The following is a 9,836-nucleotide window of genomic DNA, read 5'->3' on the forward strand; positions in this document are numbered from 1 at the left end:
TATTTCACCAGAATGAAAAACTGAGTGAAGTCACTTTTATCCACCATTTTCAAATAGCCCTTAAACCAAAAAAAAAAAAAGTTTTCAAATAAAAAAACAATCACTTTTATTTAGAAAACAAAATAAGATCAAAATAACAAACTCCAGATCCAGTATTATCCTGCATTACATTGTCCGTGTTTCAGCATTCTATCTATTAAGGAGCGGTCAAGAGAAACATTAATTTGTCCAGTAAACAGTTTACTTTGACAAAACAATGAAGTACACTTATTTCAACCTGCTACAAAGTTCAGAGTGTTCAGTCCATGCCATCCTAACCTGTAACTGTTTTTACATACAAAAGAAACTCTCCACTGTAAATCACATCAAGCTGGTTCAACATGCAAATGTAAGTTCACTGAACTTAGATTTAAAATGTGTGGAAAGTCAGTAAGTATTACTTAAGTCGAGAAGCTTAATAAACTAGGGATATGAATTTGTGTATACAGACAAATGATGCAGACAGCTTCAACGGACATTTTCACTGAAGATGTTTGGTTGTTGACATGAAGAGCAGCTTCTGTTTGAACCAGTTGCAGCAAAATGCACCATGTTAAGGGGGGGTAAGTACTGAATTTCAAAACTCATCTTTGATCTTGAGTTTGCATCAAAATAAGAAAAGATAGCAACTATTTTAACACGTATTAAGAATATGTCAGGGTTTCCATCATTTTCTACATACAGAGTCTGGAGAATCAAAAAAGCAGGCTGCCAAGTCTGATTTCATGTGGTGATAACATTTTTGTAAGAATTAGATTTCAGTTGAATCACCTCAAATAAACATTCATTAATTTCATATCAAGTGAAAAGACTCAGTCATAGAACTGAATATTTTAAGTTCTGAAGTGGGCAGCACAGTGGTGGAATGGTTAGTGTTGGGTTACCTCGGGGTAGTCTGGTTTTCTCCCACAGCCCAAAGACAAACATATTAGATCGCTCTGACTCTAAATTGCCCGTAGCTGTGAATGTGAGTGTGAATAGTTGTCTGTCTGTGTATGTTTCTCTGTGTTTGTGAGTTAGACCTGAGACCTGTTCAGGCTGGACCCCTTTACCTGAACAGGATAAGTGCTTCCAGATAATGGATGGATTAATCCACTCAATGCGTGCATGTGTTTTTAGTTCTGTAGTAAAAATACTACAAAATGTATAAATGATTGCACTGTGAATGCTTCGGCACTGAAAGGATTTTCCAAGCAAAGCTGAAAAAAGCTGAACTGCTTATGCTGAAATAGCTGAAAAGAAATGAAAAGAAACGTCAAAGCCAGTTAGCGTTAAAAACTTCAAAGGCAATTATACAATGTAATTGATGACCTCATCAATAATTTAAAAGTATGCAAGTACAAAAATCTAAAAAGTTTAAAAGATAGTGAGAAGGTGTATACAAGCAATAATGAGATTTATAAGTTGAACGTTTGAAAGTTGCTGAATATCTAGCTGAAACTATGCTGAAGTAGTTTATCATCACTGTGAATGCGTTTACAATGTCTCAAGATTTCACACATTAGCCTTTGTAATCAAACCAATGTTGCAATTTGTCCCTCTACCACTAGATGTAAGTAGTGATACACAGTCCCACTCATTCACAGACATTTGTCACGTCACTGAAACACACTTACCAAAACATCTCTGTACTAACCCACATAGCCTTTTTGTTGTAAAAGTTTTTTGTGCTGAGGTGACAATTCAAAGTTTGACAGTTGAGGAAAGAGGAAGAGGAAAATTCAGAAATCCCTGCAGAGCAGAGCAGAGCTGAATCGATATCCACAAGCTTGCACCTGCTCCTAGTGTGGGGAGAGTGCTTTTAATGTGTTTTTGTGTATCCTGTTATTCTACTCTCTCCTCAGTTCGTTAAAAGCTGAACTGAACATCATCTTTGTACCAAATAATCTGTCAAATATAGCTGGTTGACAAGGATTAGTCATAAGCAAGGTTCAAAATCTTTGCTTAGAGAAAACTTCTCTCTGCTCACATCTGACATCTAATGTCAGTTGTGAGCTGACGGCAGTAAAATAACGGTTGTTAAACCACAATCATCCTGTTTATTTGGAGTTGGGAAATGTTTCTGAAAATAAGAGTAGTTTCCAAAAGAGACTGAACTGAAAGCTGAAGGTAACACAGAAAAAAATGGAGGTGATGGATTTCTCCTGTGTGTACAACAACGGAGTGTATGAGATGAGTCAAGATGTTTGAGAATTTGCAACCAAGGCAAACTGTTACTGTGTTTTTAAGGCGTCCCAACTGTAATTAGAGACAGAAAAGTGGAAACTTCACAGCCAATGGAGGGGAAGGTACTGATGCAACCACAAGGGGGCACAAGTCAGGGTCTTCTTGTGCCAGTCCCAAGTCTGGATAAATGAAGAGGGTTGTGTCAGGAAGGGCATCGGAATTAAAACACGTGCCAAATATGGCATGATTTCCAGACCAATCTGACTTCCATACCGTATGGAAGGCCCTGGGTGGTCAGGCGGTGTTTCCAGACGACTGGACCACTCCAACTAATGTGATCAGGGAGACAGGTAGGAGGGTACTCCTACCGATGTGTGTCATCGGGAAACTTGGTGGTGGTTCAGGAGTGTATACAGGGAAAGAGGTTTGCTAAGAAGAAGTGGGACACTGAGAGGACCGAAGAGAGTAGACAGGAGTACAGGGAGAAGCAGCATAAGGTGAAGGTGGAGGTGGCAAAGGCCAAACAAAGAGCATATGTATATTGTATGTTAGGTTGGACACTAAGGAGGGAGAGGTGGATTTGTACAGGTTGGTGAGGCAGAGAGATAGAGATGGGAAGGATGTGCAGCAGGTTAGGGTGATTAAAGATAAGGATGGAAATGTATTGACAGGTGCCAGGAGTGTGATGGGAAGATGGAAGGAGAACTTTGAAGAGTTGATGCTCCTGAATGCTGGATGCTAAACTCCATACTGACGGAAAGTTAGACTGCACATTAAAAAGTAACCGAACTGTTTCCGAGGGTAAAAGCAAGAAGAGACATCCCTAAAGTAATGACACTATCAGAAGATCAAAGCGTGAAGCTTCGCTCCAAGAGCCAGAAAAGCTCCTTTGCTCCAAGTAGGATATGGTCAAAAGAAGACATGTCTATTATTGTTTGATGAGTAGAAGTCACTGAAAGCCAAGAGTTTGGCTTGTCCCCCCCCTCAAGGAAGATGTTTAGAGACGACTGCTTGTCCTCTGAGACCTCTACTCGATAGCCTTTTTTAACAGTGCTCCTTTGTAAGCAATGTTCTGCTGGGAACTTGAGGCTCAGTCGTATTTATAACCGGTGAAAACTGGTTTATTATTTCCATCTTTCTAAATGTCACAGAAGTGATTTTTAAACTGGCTTCACACTTTGAGCCGCACTGAGCTGTACAGCTTATACACACAGGCTGCAGTAAATATAGAGCCTATACAAACACTTATCATTTCATCGTCGTCATCCTCCTCCTCACTGTCTCCTCTTCCTCCCTCTCCTCTGCTCCGGGTCGTGTCTGACCCTCGAGCTGCCTGTCACGGTGAGGGGCGCACGTGTGGACGCCTCACGTGCAGTTTGGGTGCAGACGCACACTCGCGCTCTCAGTAGGGGAGTCGTCGTGGGCTAAAAATAGCCACCGGCTGAGAAGGGAAGAGGAGTTGCAGAAGACAAATTGAAATTTCAGGGTTATTTTTACCCCTTGTGCCCCTCAGTAGCATCCAAAGGTCTTTGGTCTTTATGTAGCCTCCTAGATTTCCATAACTTTGTTAAGCTAAACTCTTCCTTAGGGAAAGCTATGGCGTGAATGGCTGGCATGGATCACCACTGCTATCACTGGAGTTCAGCTTGTTGGTCATATGACTCCAGTTTACCTCAAAACACACCGAGCTGTTAGTTATGAATGGCTTTTATTAAACAGCAAAATATAGCATCACTAAGTACATCACAGACACATAGCACTGTTACCTAGCAACCACGGCTTAGCCTTTAGTGTGTTACACGTGACAAGACTGGATCATTCATTCTGCGCTTCATTCATCTTTTTTTTAAATGCAACTATTCAGTCATTGATTCACTTAAATTTTCAATGCATTGATTGTGATTAACACAAATAAAGAAAATAGAATTTTTTTTTACTGAGTGTAGTCCTCCTTTGGTCAGTCTTTGCAAACAGATAATGAATGAATATGAATATTAGAAAATATGTCATGGATAGTACATGGATAAAACACGATACATTAAATGTTGTTATTACATCTTCCTTATTGTTTGAATTAAATCTTTGTTGGATTTAATGTAAATTAGCTTTGTAATACTTTTCTTCCCCTGTGCATTTAAATTAGATGAACAAAAAATTAGATTTTTAGTTTAGACCGTCCTGTAATGTTTTCTGTTCCCAGGAGTCAGGAAATAACTCATGCTCAACTCTTACTGTAAGTTGAGCAGCTGTAGTCTTAGCAAAACCTTTATGCAAAATTGTGTTTATTCCAGGACTATTGCAGTGAAATGAATGAAAAACACTGCAATAACTACAATTACTTCCATGTACAATTGCAGCTTAAGCTACATTCACATTTTCATTGCATACGGGTACTTGTGAATTGAACATGTGATGAATATTTCGATTAGTAAAACTCTAAATCAGCTTAATATCCAAAGAGGGCCTGCTAAAATGTTTTCACCAGAATTGGATGCTGCTAATCCTCACAATATGTTCCAAATAGTAAAACAAACAACACAAAACTCAATCAAACTTTCATTATTTTCTAAAGAATAGTGTTAGTCATTACTCCATTTAAGGGGTTTCAATCATTTATCACAGGAGTCCATTTCAGCGCAAAGGGGGGTTTTGTTTTTTTTTGTTTTTGTGAAACATCCAGAGGTCTGTGTGCTCGCATTTCTTATCAGATTTACATTTAGATTTACAGTGGTGTGTGTGTGCATGTATTTGTGGGTGTGTGGGCACATGTCTTTCTGTCTTTGGCTATGTAGATAAATTCTAGTTCAGTACCTTCATTGTGGCACTTAAAAGGACTGTTTGATCCCTTGAACGTGCGTGTGTATATTTGCGTAACCCCTGTCAATCAGGGCCATCCACTGTCCATAAGCACCTATTTTCCCTTCCTTTGTTTGTCTCTGTTCACCTTATCCCCCCTCCTGCATTCTGTTGACATTGATTTTATAGTGTCATAAACACTTTGGCATCAGAGGTGACAGTGGCAGCTGAGCTGCTGGTAATCAATATCTCACCTCTGGGCTGACTCGTGTCATGGTTAATTCCACGAAGCAACATCTACATTCACTTCTCACTTTTTCAGTCTTCCTTTCTCTTAGTCACTTATAATTGAGTCGTTGGCTCCTTTCTGTAAATTCATTATGTTCTTAATTTATCTCCTTCTCCCTCTCTTGTTCTCTTCCCTTTCTATCATCCTCTCTTTCTCTTTCCTCCAGCATCTCATATCACCCTGCTTCCACCTTCCAGATCTGATGGCTTTACTGTTCCCTGTCATTCATGTAGCAGCCAGAGAGCACTTCGTTATTTATACAGAGAAATGGTCGATAGAAGTATTATCTACTGTATGTAGAATTACAGTTGATACTGGGCTGATGTGACCATGAAGTGCTGGTGGTTCTGGTTTTGTCAAGAGGTGACATATACCATTGAGTTTTGACACTTGCTGATGGTTTAGTGCTCAGTGATTTTCTACCCCACAATGCTGCAAACCCAACGTATATTTTTTCTGTTGCAATTCTGTCTGCTGCGACCTCAAAAATAACCTGTTGGAGTGCTGCCATAACTTTTGCTTATGTTGTTGAAAAGCAGACATTAATGAGGGAAAAATATTGTCAGTCAAGGATGATTACCGACAAGACTGCTCCCCCTCCCCACCCTCTCACCCCTCTTGTGCCTATTCTAATAAATCCTCCAGATAAACACAAACTTTGCAAGGATGTATGTGAGCAACAATGTGAAAGAAGCCGCTGTTTTTCTTCACGTATGCTTGAGTGAACAGCAAATATATCTTTATCCTTAACAAACCAAACCTACCACTGTACCATCTGTACACGTGCAGACATGTTCTGCCCAATAAGCCACATCGGTTGTTCACTCTTTATCAAGTTTTCCAATGCACAGATGCAAAAGGACACTTCACAACTGCCTATGATTGCCTTGCAATCACTTTGCCTCCATAGTGTGAACAAATGTTTTCAATAAAACAAATCAATGATCTATTGAAGCATCGACTCTGATTTGTTCTGCAGGAATAATTTTTTTAAAAAGGTGCAAACACAGCATTGACAGAGGCCGAATCTTAGTGCTCTTCAAGCAAATCTGGAAATTGATTCTTGCATACCTATGGCAAAAGACTAAATTAATTTGACCTTCATAATCCTCTGAGGAGCAGCATGATCAATATTTTACATTACGAGGTACTATGTACCAATTACATAAATTGGTTTCACCACCACCGGATAGGGCAGTAATGACCAGCTCTTAAGGTGGAGGTTTCTTTTCAACTCAGATTTCCAATGTCAGAGTGGATGGGAACATAGTATGTGGAGATACTTTTGAGTGGCAGTTTTATGAGTCCAACAATTGAAGCACAATATGTTTATATTTTTCCTACATTTAGAAATCTAGGAGCTCTCAACTCATCAATTACTGTCGTCCCCACACAAACAGGAACTTTGGTTGTTTTTGACGTTACTGAATTGTCTCACATGGAATGCAGAGACACAAGGCAGAGATCAGATTACCTAAATGCAGGGCTCATAAAGCAGCGGGGTGCAGTAAGGTACGATTTATTTCTAACAAATTCACAGACCTGAGATTGTACTGTAGATTAGGAAACAGGCAGGGGTCATAACCAGAGTCCAACAAAGGGAGCACACAGTGGCAAAATCTAGGCACTAAACAGGTTCTGTCCAACAACATAAAAACAGACAAACAGGACTGAAACCTAAGACTACAGGATGGAGACATCTGTATTTTCAGCATTCTGGCAATAACCTGTGGGCACTTGGGAGAAAGTTTAGTCCAAGTGTGCAGGTGGGTGGGGCCAAACCAAGCTAGTGGCAAAACTGGATATAGCAAGGGACAGGCACACAGGTGAGGCAGGTACAGGAAAGAAGAGTGTGAAGACCTGATTGTATGGCCTAAGACTTCAGCCAGTCAACAGGGCCAGGGCAGATAGTCTTTCAGATTAGGTTTGTCTCATTATGTAGGTTTTTAGTCCCACATCATTGGTTCACTATGCTCTCACAGTATCATTTTAGGGTCCCTCAGGTATCTGATTACCAGGAAATACAAAATGCCAGTGAACATAGAGTATTTAGAAGCTTAAGAACCAGATATATGTCCCTGCCCTGCTATTGGTGTATTTCCAGCTGGCTCCTCTGTCCCCTTCCTGTTCCCCAATCATTCTACCAGATGTCCCCAGTCCTTCCCCTTATTCTGATTCACCTTCTTACCTGCCCCTCCCATCCTGGTCTTTCTTGCCAGTTTGACCACCTGACTCTGCTCCACCAATCCCAAACACTAGGATGCAATTTTGCTTCATTACCTGCCAGTATAAAAAGCTGCCATTTGCCCCTGTGCGGTGTCTGTTTGTTACTGTATATTTCACAATGTCCCAGCCATTTCTTGCCTTTAAGTATTTTCCTGCTGCTGCCCTATGAATGCACCCTGCTTGTGTCTCCAGTTATTCCAACCTGATCCGTCTGCTTGTACAGTAAATAAGCTTTTTTTTCCTTATGTGAGCATTACAATTGCACTACTGCATCTGTTCTATCTGTCATCTGCATTTGGTTGATTTCTGCCTGGGGACTGACTTAACCAAATGAAGCCTAATGTTGTTATAAATAATTAATAATAGACAGTTTTCTTGCTAATAAACTGGCAGTATACAGGCAAACCTTTGTCAGTTTTATGTTTGAATAGTTTCTGCAGGACACAAGTGGTCAAAAAAGCCTTCCGCCATAAGAAACCGTTGGAGCTATGGACACTTGCTGACTTGGCGGAATGTTGGCCCCATTTTCATAAAAGGAAACAAATGGGTGAGTTTCAGCTATGGTGGAATTGTACAGCTGCAGAGAATCAGTGGGAATGTTTTGACCAACGAGGATGCTCAAGATAACAGCTTTCAATTTGTGTTGTGCCACTTGGCTCCAGGAAAAAGGAAGCTTGCCTTTAAGCTGTAGAGGTGAAGTTGCTTCATGTGGGGAAATGCAGCCGTCTTTGGATTTTAGTATCCATGTGAGGTACTGAAGAGACAAAGTAAAGATCAGTCCTCACTCTAATCCTTATCTATTTCATCCTACAATTATTAATACAATTTGGGGGACTTTATTTTTTTAATGTTGTGTTTTGTATACGTAACATGAAGGCATCTGCAATGTTAGTTATCTTACAATCCCATGATTCCAGAGTAAAGATCTTTAATAATTACTAATAAATTACCTTGTAGTTAATGTGTGAAAGGAAATAAATCAACAATATAACATCTTGCTTGTTATCTTGAGTTCTTAGGAAGCAAAGTGGACTGTTTGCTGTCACAGCTCTATACACTCAAGCCTTTTGAGACATCATTTGGTTTTACCAGGCTTGACTTGATTTGACCTGGGCTCACAAGACCAGGAGAAGGAAATGGACAGACTCTTCATTGTCTGTCTCTGTCTTTCTCCCTTTATCCACAGTTATCCACCTTCAAACTTGCTTTTTCTCATGGGAATTCAGAGCTTTTGAAAAATGTTAGAGAAAACACTGACAATTCAGTTTGTTTAACATAGTTTTCAGAAGTGAGTTATTGATGAAACCACACAAACTTTTTTGGTATGAATATATTAGGATGTTAAAATGCCTGTGTATATATTTTTTCCTACCACAAACAGCCAATATACGTTATACCACTGATGGGCGGTTAATGTAATATCTAAGTTACCTTTTAAACGTGAAAAGGGATTTTACTGAACATGTATGTGAAAATATGTTATTGAGTATTTATTAATAATGTATATCTTTTTTTTTTAAATATCCATTCTTACAAAGCAATGAAAATATGATTTTCACTTTAAGGTTATTTTCAGCTTTGAAAAATGCCAGTGTCTGGTTCAATACTAAAATGGCAAATGGCTTGAAGCACAACACAGGAGGTGGTTGTGTGATAAATTATGTAAAAAAAATAAAATCAACATGTTAAAGAAAAATTATTAGATGCTTTTCACACAGAAGGAACAGATATCATATCAGTAGATATATCAGTGTGTGTGTAACCTATTATGTTGTCTATTGCTGCTGTGCTATCACAAACACAATTTTGTGGTTCGCTTACAATAACAAAGTATTTGATCTCAACCTTGCAGAGATGTTTAGTCACTATTCCTGAATCCAGACACAATCTACATTTTGATCAAATGCACATTTAAAGGGTTCATTTTGAATCATTGATCAATCATCTGTCCACAATTAACACACAGGTCAATATAAAGCAACAGCTACTTTTTATCTAAAACTACACAAATTGTGTTCAAGTCATCTGTCAAAACACTATAGAGTTTTTTAAGAGTTTTTTTTTTAATCCTGCCTGCATGCAGCTCTTCCCTCAACTATCTCAGACATGCGGGACCTACAGTGAGAGTCTAGATCAGATCAATTCAGACAAAAACTATGATACTGTACTGCATCAGATTCCATTCTTTTTATTCACACTGTAAATGCTGAAAAACTGAACTGAACACATTTTCAAGTTAATTTCACTCATTCTTCAAAACCAAGATTTGGCTGAGGACTTCACAAAACCATCTACGGGGAATTTGGACTCTTACCAAATG

The sequence above is a fragment of the Channa argus genome, chromosome 20, assembly GCF_033026475.1.
Source record: "Channa argus isolate prfri chromosome 20, Channa argus male v1.0, whole genome shotgun sequence".
In the NCBI taxonomy this organism is placed as follows: Eukaryota; Metazoa; Chordata; class Actinopteri; order Anabantiformes; family Channidae; genus Channa; species Channa argus.